The sequence below is a fragment of the Pinus tabuliformis genome, chromosome 5_2 (assembly GCF_031772625.1).
Source record: "Pinus tabuliformis cultivar Carrire ecotype Pingquan chromosome 5_2, CPIR1, whole genome shotgun sequence".
Lineage (NCBI taxonomy): Eukaryota > Viridiplantae > Streptophyta > Pinopsida > Pinales > Pinaceae > Pinus > Pinus tabuliformis.
Genome location: NC_142306.1, coordinates 289,701,924 through 289,710,569, shown reverse-complemented (window position 1 = coordinate 289,710,569; position 8,646 = coordinate 289,701,924).

The window sequence follows — 8,646 nt, the reverse complement described above, 5'->3', positions numbered from 1 at the left end:
TGAAATAAAATAGATTTTAGAAGGCACAACATGTCCTCAAGAGTTTGAAGAGGTAACGCGGGCTAGGACTTGAGCATTTGCACCAACTAGAGCAAAAGGTTTTAATTCAAAATGAAGATGACTTTCAAGGAGAGATAAACTAACATTCAAACTAGAAGATATGAGTGTTGATATAATTTCATCAACTTGATTTCATTCAAAGAATAGATGATATCATTATCGTCTTCATGCTTCTCCTTCAAGACCTTGCTTAGAAGAGTTTTCATGTACCAATGTAAGGTGATGGAATTCAGGTACTATCTCTTTCTTACCCTAGTATAAAGAAGGTTAAGAATCTAATTAGCTAGCTCATCTTGGATTTCGGAATTTAAATAAGGTTGTCAACTATTGGTGGTGAGGGCTTCTAGTTGATGCATTTTATAACAATTTGAAGGGGGGTGGCATAATGGAATATGATTGTAGTTTTCTTAGTATTAGTTTGGGAATGCAACTAGTCATTAGGACCTCTATGCCTAACCCCTCGATTGTTGCACATTCACTATCGCGGCACATTGCACCAAAAGAGAGACATCAACGCAAAATAGCTTGGCCACAACAACTCACAACTTTGAGGAATAAGGTTCGAGAAGCTGGAGATAAGCTTAAATCAAGGAGCTCTTGGAAACTAGGGAAAACAAGTCCAATAGATAAAGGACAAACGAAAAGGAATAGTAGAAGAAAGTCTCCTATTAAGGACTAGATATTTCCAAGAGACATTGTAATTGAGGCCATGACCTGACCTAATTAAACTTGAAACAAAGCAAACAATCATCCACTAGCAAGAAACAAAACCAGAGAATGAAATTATTGAAACAGAAGAGTAGAATAATATCTTGAATATTGTAGCCCACTAAACCTACAACATCAAGGTAATTCAGATAGAAGGAAATCCAAAACCATTGGATCCTACAACATCTAGCTCCATTGTAGGCATCATAGTTTCAAGATTTGTAACCCCTTCATGCCCAAATATTATTTCTCTTGACCATTTCTTAGCTTGCAGTACCTTTAATGAGGACATCAAATCCTAGGAGTGAAGTTTTATTTCATGTAAACATAGGTTAATTCAAATCTAGAACAGAACAACAACATCCTTTATTTATAAAAACCACATTGATTATGCCATAGCTCTACAAGTTTCCCACCACACACAAACCTCCCTCTACTAGGTCCCTAAGGGATTTGTCCCACCTACATCGAGGTAGAATCCTAGGAATATTGAAAAATTTAGAGAGCAACGTCTCCCCTTGTAGAATACTCAAGAGAAGTAACATTTGACGTGGGATTGAAGATTGTTTTATGTGTTAAAGGAAATTTTAGCCTACAAGTGCTCGTGAAAGTTTCATGTAATTTCTGTGTCATAATATGTAAACCAATAAAAATCCTTTAAATTTCAAGAGAGGTACATGTAAATTCCACATCTAATGAGTACCCATTCTGTATATTTTTGAGAAGACCCACATTGATAAAAATTGAAGATACATTAAAAAAACTTGTTCGACGCTCTTTTTTAATTTATCTTCATTTTTATCATTATGGGTCTTCTTAAAAGAAAGCACAATGGGTAGTCATTGGATGTGCAATTTAATTACCCATCCAACAGGTGCCTAAAATTGAAATTTGAGTAAACCTATAATGTTTTCAGCCAAAAATACCATTAAAAAAATAGTTTTCTTCTTTTCCCTCCTAAATTCATTTATTTTTTCACTATTATTTAATTATTTTTCCTTAGGAAGCCACTTTTAGGCTGAAATTTCCTCTAATGTGGTTTGCATGTGTGTCGCATGGGGAGAGTGTGTGATGCCACCCCCTGGTCCCAATACTAAATGTTTTGGGATGTGATGGAGTGAAAGTCTCTACCCACCCATCCCCCCCCCTTGCAACGTGGCATTGACCAATACCCAAATAATGGGCCTATTATTAGCATCTATAATGAGTTACAGTGGCTCCTTCCAAATGGAAGACACCCCTTCTAGCTAAGTTTATGTGAGAAAAATGTCATGATATTGAAACCCCAAGTTGACCAAGAAATTTATAGCTTTTTTTATCATTTAATGATAATGTGAAGTTGTGAAACAATTGATAGAATGGAGAAATTTTTTAATGCAAGAGATAATGTGTTCTAGTTGTTAGCTCATAGAAAATTTTTCTATAGGTGTCCTATTGATGATTTTCCCGAGAGATGAGATAGCCAATTAGGAATCACCATCAACCTACAATATTGAATATTCTTCATTGATCTCCAATACAAGGCCTTTTTATAAGGAAAGGAACTCTGCCACATTATTACCTTTGAAGCCTCAATTTGTAGCATATAAATTCATGATTTGATCTCCTCAGTCATGAAAAATCCCTCCATAACTTTCTTGACTAGGATTTATTTCAGAAGCGCCATCAAAATTTAACTTCAAAAAACCCATTGGGAGGGTAAGTGTAGATTGAAGGAGAGGTATTTCATGGAGACATGATCTTAGTAGGAAGAGATGAGATCATTGAAGGAGAGAGCTATAAATTCTTTTTGATTTTCTTTCCAGTCCTATTGGCTCCATGCTTTAGAGAGGATGGTCTCACAAATATTTTACTTAATAATTTTACATATTTTCCCTTCTTCATTTTATTTTGTTTAAATTTACTCTTGTTTCTTTCTTTCAATCTCACCCACATGAAAAATATAGGAACAAGAATCCATCTTCGACTCACAACATGATTAGTAAGTATGATAGTTTTCAATTTCTCCAATGTTCTAACTATGTTGTAATTATGGTCAAAGTATCCAAAAATGATTAAGCACCACCTCCAAACATGGTCAGTGAAAGGACGGGAATTTAAGAGGTGTACCATAGTCTCTTCCTAAATTTAGCATAGGGGCACACGAAAAGACCCCACAATCATTTTTTCTAATTTGATCCCACGAAATGATCTTCCTCTCCATATAAATGATAGAAGTTGTACAAAACTAAGTTGGTGGCAATTCATTAAAATCTTCCTCCAAAAGGGATTCTCATGGATGTCCTTGTGATCTGTGAGTAGAGAGTAGGATTCCTTAAGTGTGAACATCCATTTTTTTTATATCCCCATCACAGTTTTTCATGGTCCTAACCAATGGAAACTTTCCTCCTTGTACATCATGAACTAAGGTGTCAATGAATCCTCAATTGTTTTCCATCCTCTCCACAACATATAATCATGCATTTTTTTTCCAAAAGTATTCTATTGTAGTGTATAATTCTTTGATGTGAATACCTCTATTTCTCTGTGTTCCTCACGATCCTCTAACCATGTCACTTGTTTACAAGCATTTTTCTAAAAGAGTGCAGTACATTGATTCCTAATTGCCTAAAAAACATGATCTTGAATTATAATATGATTGACCAATGTAAATATCCACATAGAGGAGCCTAACGGGCACTCTGTATCACTTAACGATTTTGACTAAGAGGTGTGGCAATATTTCCTATCCCAAATTTGTTTCAAAAGATCATGTCCTCCTTGAGTCCACCACCACCATTTTCTATCTCCTAATGCCTTTTTCATTATCCTCAGGTCCCTCGTACATAAACCCCCACACGCATGGAGATACAAAGCTTTTCCTAGGAAATTAATGACCATTTTTTTCCTTCTTTTCTCATCTCCATAGAAAATATATGTAGAGGAAAGTGATGGATTTGGAGATACATTTGGGAGTAGCTAGGGCTAAGAGTTGGTAAATTGGGAAGGCTTGAAGGACAAACTCAAGAAGGACCATCCTATCAACCAAATTAAGATACCCGTCTTATTAGATATCTTTTGAAGAATGCCTTGTCAATAGACTAATTTCAAAGAGTTATCTACCAATTAATCTCCAAGGTATTTAGTGCGAAGTTTACCTATGTGGATGTCCATCAAGCATGCTAGGGGTCTCTAAAAGATCGCATTATTGTCAAAGAAATATATATTTTCTTTTTACCTTTTTATCACTATACTTCAAGTGTCCATGAAGCCATTGAGGATAATTTTTAAAGCTCTGGTCTCCCCCACAGTGGAAATTCCAAAGAGAATAATGTCAAAAAACGATTGTTGATAGGTGGTAGGTAAATCATTACAATAAAGATAGATACCCTTAATAATATCCTCATGTCCAAGATCTTTAATATATCTTTCCAATCCCTCAGCTACCAAGATAAATAAAAAGGATAAGATAGGGTCACCCTGAATAAGACCTCTAGAGTGACTAAAATTCGTGGTTAGAGAACCATTCAAAAGAATAAAGAAGAATGGAGCTGAGATTAGCGAATTTATCAAAAACAAGAATGGAGTTGAGGTTAGGGAATTTATCAAAGTGATTCACTGAGATGAGAACCCAAAGGCCTAAAGATTTTGGATCATGTAATCCCAATTTGAACAATCATAATATTTATAGAGGTCTAGTTTCATAAGCATGCAAACCCGCTTGGATCTCTTTAGGGAGTGGATAACCTCATGATCTCCCACAATATTGTTAATGATTTTGCCACATTCAACAAAGCCTATCTACTCTAGAGAGATGATGTTGTTCAATAGATGTTTGAGGAAGTTCACAATGAACGATGATATAATCTTGTACACAACATTACAGAGGGAAATTGATTGAAAAACAATTAGGGTTATCTACTCTACCACATTTGGGAATTAAAGTGATAAAAGTAACATTGATACCTGTTGATACGTTTTGCAATTAGTGGGATTATTTGACTAGTGCATGCACTATAGAGCCTATGAATGACCATCAAACCTAAAATAAGTATGTTGTGTAATCGTATATAATATCCCTCATGTATTCTCCTCATTTCTTATAATATTTTTGCAAAAAGACATGTTTTTTTTTTTCTATTTTTACCATAAGTATACATGCACACATAATTGGAGTCTTATAATTACATAACATAGTTTTTCAAAAATAAAGAAGGGAATGATAAGACTCTTTTACTTATGTGTAGTTCAAAAAAATATTTTCCACCTTTTTTTGCCATAAATTTCCCACTAAAATTACTATCTAATTTGAATTAAGCCTTATGTTGGTCCTTTAGTTCAAAACCTTATTATATATACATTTTTCCTACCACGCTTGTAGTATAGGTCTATTTTCTCTTCCTATTTCTTACTTGAAATATGGTCCTATTGACCTTGTAGGAAAAATATGCTTTAAGAGATACTCAGTCTCTATATACTTGTAGTATAGGTCTATTCTCTCTTCCCCTTTTCTGACTTAAAATATCGTCCCATTGACCTTGCAGAAAAAATATTCTTTAAGAAAGACTCAATCTCTCTATATATAAGGCACTATCACCATTGCTTGTTCTTACATGTTCTTACATGTATTCCAGAGTTTTGAATAACTTAAATATCATTATTTAATTCACTCGTGGTCCATCATAATACTAGTTCTACATATATATAACATTGATATGCTAGTTCATATGTCAACCTTATTCATTTTTCTAGTTGGTAAAGTTATTTCAATTGTTACGAAGCTTCTAGTTATTTGGTGTGTACAACGTGGAAGCCTACACTAATATGGCGATATGTCAACTCCATGGCCATGTGATTGTCATGTTGATGGATGTGTACCCACCTACACCACTGCCTTATGAAGTGTGTTATAATTGACGATCCAAATGTCTTAGGTTTATGATCAATGGCGGAGGTGAATTGGGGTTAGTTCTGCACCACTGCCTTATGAATTTTGTTATAATTGACGATCCAAATGTATTAGGTTTATGGTCGATGGTGGAGGTGAATTGGGGCTAGTTTGGAGTAACTACCTATGGCTTCTGTGCTATTCCAATTACATCTACACATTCGCAGTTTGAGACAGAGCTTTGCAACTTACTTTTGTTCCTTTTTTAACCATGACTACGAGGTCATCTCCCTTATTTGAAGGTCAACTCTGTGCATATTCAATATTCCAAGATCTAATGGCATTCGTAGGAAAATCTGATAGCAGCTACGCAAATAATGGGCTTCTTCAGGTTAGGCTTTTCAATTGTATGAGTGACTTATAATGGTTTGTTATAGACAGTACTTTTGTTCTTATATACTCTTCTGCATTTTTCTTCCACGCTAGTTCTTTTAGATTAATCTCTTAACTTAGTGTATAATTCTTGCTTTTTATTTTCAAGCGAACCCTGATCCAAAGGGTCTTCCATGGCATGACCATATCTTACTCGAAACAGTAAGCAGGAGGTGCCCGCCATACTGACTATTGTGTAAAAAGTTTCAAGCAAACCCTATCTATGTTCACTTTCAACCCTAGCTCAAATTTTTATTTAATTGTAATTTCTAGAAACGGTCATTCTCTTTATTCTGGAGTAGGGTTGCAACGCCCTCTTCCCCTCAATGAAAAGCTAAGTTTTTGTTTGAATTCCTTATTTCACTTATTACTTTTATTAAAGAAAAATTTACTCTTGATCCTTTCTACGAATTCTACTTGTTTTCCTCTGCACTTCGCAAGTTTGTCATGTCAATACTGAGTATCCCTGTCATGGTTGTCTCTTTTCTTGGATTTTCCATGATTTCTCCTTACAATTTTGTGGCTTATATAGGCTCTTCTATAATTTCCATACTCATCCATGGTACTCGACCATGGTGGCCAAGACCCTTCCAACGTTCTTCTTGATGATTAGGATTTGAACAAGTAAAGAACAACTTTCCCACTAAGTTCTCCATCCTTCGTCAGAACTTAAGAAAGAAAAAATTTCCTTAAATCTTGCATGCATGATGTATAACATCACCCTAGCAGCTACAGTGTTTTTACCAATGATAGCCATTTTTTGTAAATACTAAGATTTACCTTTGGCTTTCCATTCAAAACTTTTAGTACAATGTTTTCTTTTGATTTCATTTAAATTAGTGTTCATCCTTAATTGCCTAGCCAAGTCTATATGATGATGTTATTACTCTTTCAAAGCATATATAGAAAGGAGTTTTCCAAAAGAGTTTTGTAAAATGACACCACTGGTTGCAATTGATGAAACCATATGGATATTATTTCCTTCAGTTCTCTTTCGTTGTTGAATATATATATATATATATATATATATATTACATGGTTGTAATCTATGGACACTTTGTTAAATGATTTATTTGATGAAATCCCGTGTTTTTTGTTTTCTAAATTGTTTGAATAAATATTTTTTTAGGGTTACCTTACCCTCATTGTCAAAACAAAGGCATAGTGCATAGTTACAATCTTTGACATAGTCTTGTTATTTCCTTACATATTTACCTTTTGTATTTTCCAACGAGATAATTTATCATCTTATATATTATTTTTCTAAATCATTTGAATAAATAATTTTTTAGGGTTACCTTACCCCCACTTTCAAAATAAAGGCATAGTTACAGTGTTCAACATAGTCTTGTTATTTCCTTACATATTTACTTCTTGTATTTTCCAAAGAGATCATTTATCATTTCTCTCCTATCTATTACATCAGATGCTCTCTACCACTCTATTGTATAAATATATGTGTATACCATATTTATCTAGTCTTGAGACCAGAATTCTTGGTAGAACCTCATGTGATCTACCAAACCATTTTCTACTAAAATCCTGAAAAAACTAACCTAGATCATTGTTTAAATCTACCCCTATACATACATACATACATACATACATACATACATACATACATACATACATACATACATACATACATACATACATACATACATACATACATACATACATACATACATACATACAGATATATATATAGATCACATTGTTTGTTATTTCTATTACTACTCTTACCTCGTAAGATGGGAATTGAACCACACCAACAAGTTTGATTGATTAAATCCTCTATTGTCACACATTTGATATATTTTTTACTTGCATTCACATATGTTTAAGAATTTCCAGCATAAGATTTTTAGCTTTCCCATATATCGACAACTTTTGACGAAATAATAAATTACCATGTAGTAGTTGTAATCTCCTGTTGCAGATTAGAAATACATGCAGTAATACTAGCACATATAAATATATAAATTGACACAGTCATAACATTATAGTTAGATATTTAGACGCAGATTCAAATTTTTTGACCTACTTTCTCAGTAATCTCTTTTTTTCGTTTTCTTCTTCAAACATTTCAAACATAGCCAATCACGAGTGAATTAAAAGTATCTGAGCACTTATCTAAAGCTCTTCGAGGGAATCTATTAAGGGCATTCACGATCCTCCAATCTATAATTTGGATTTTACAGCGAGTTACCCCTGAGCTCTACTGCTATTTATCCACTACAAGGAAAGTACCTTATAGTGAAGGTTATAACGAAGGATTTTGGTGCTATAGAATTGACGAAAATTGTCAAAAAAACCTCCGCTACAAGATTCATTTGTGGTAGCAGATGTTTTAGCAGAGATAATAATGGAAATTCATCACAACTAAAAAATTATGGGTGGTCAGAGGTTTTAATGGATGTTTTTTTTCACGTCGTTCTTAATGGAAAGAAAGCACGAGGGTGCTATCAAAATAAAAGAACTAGCGGTATCAATTTAAATAAAAGCACGAATGTTAACCACCAGGGTGTTGAATGAAAACAACACTGATGCTTGAAACGTATACCTCCCAAGTGCTTATG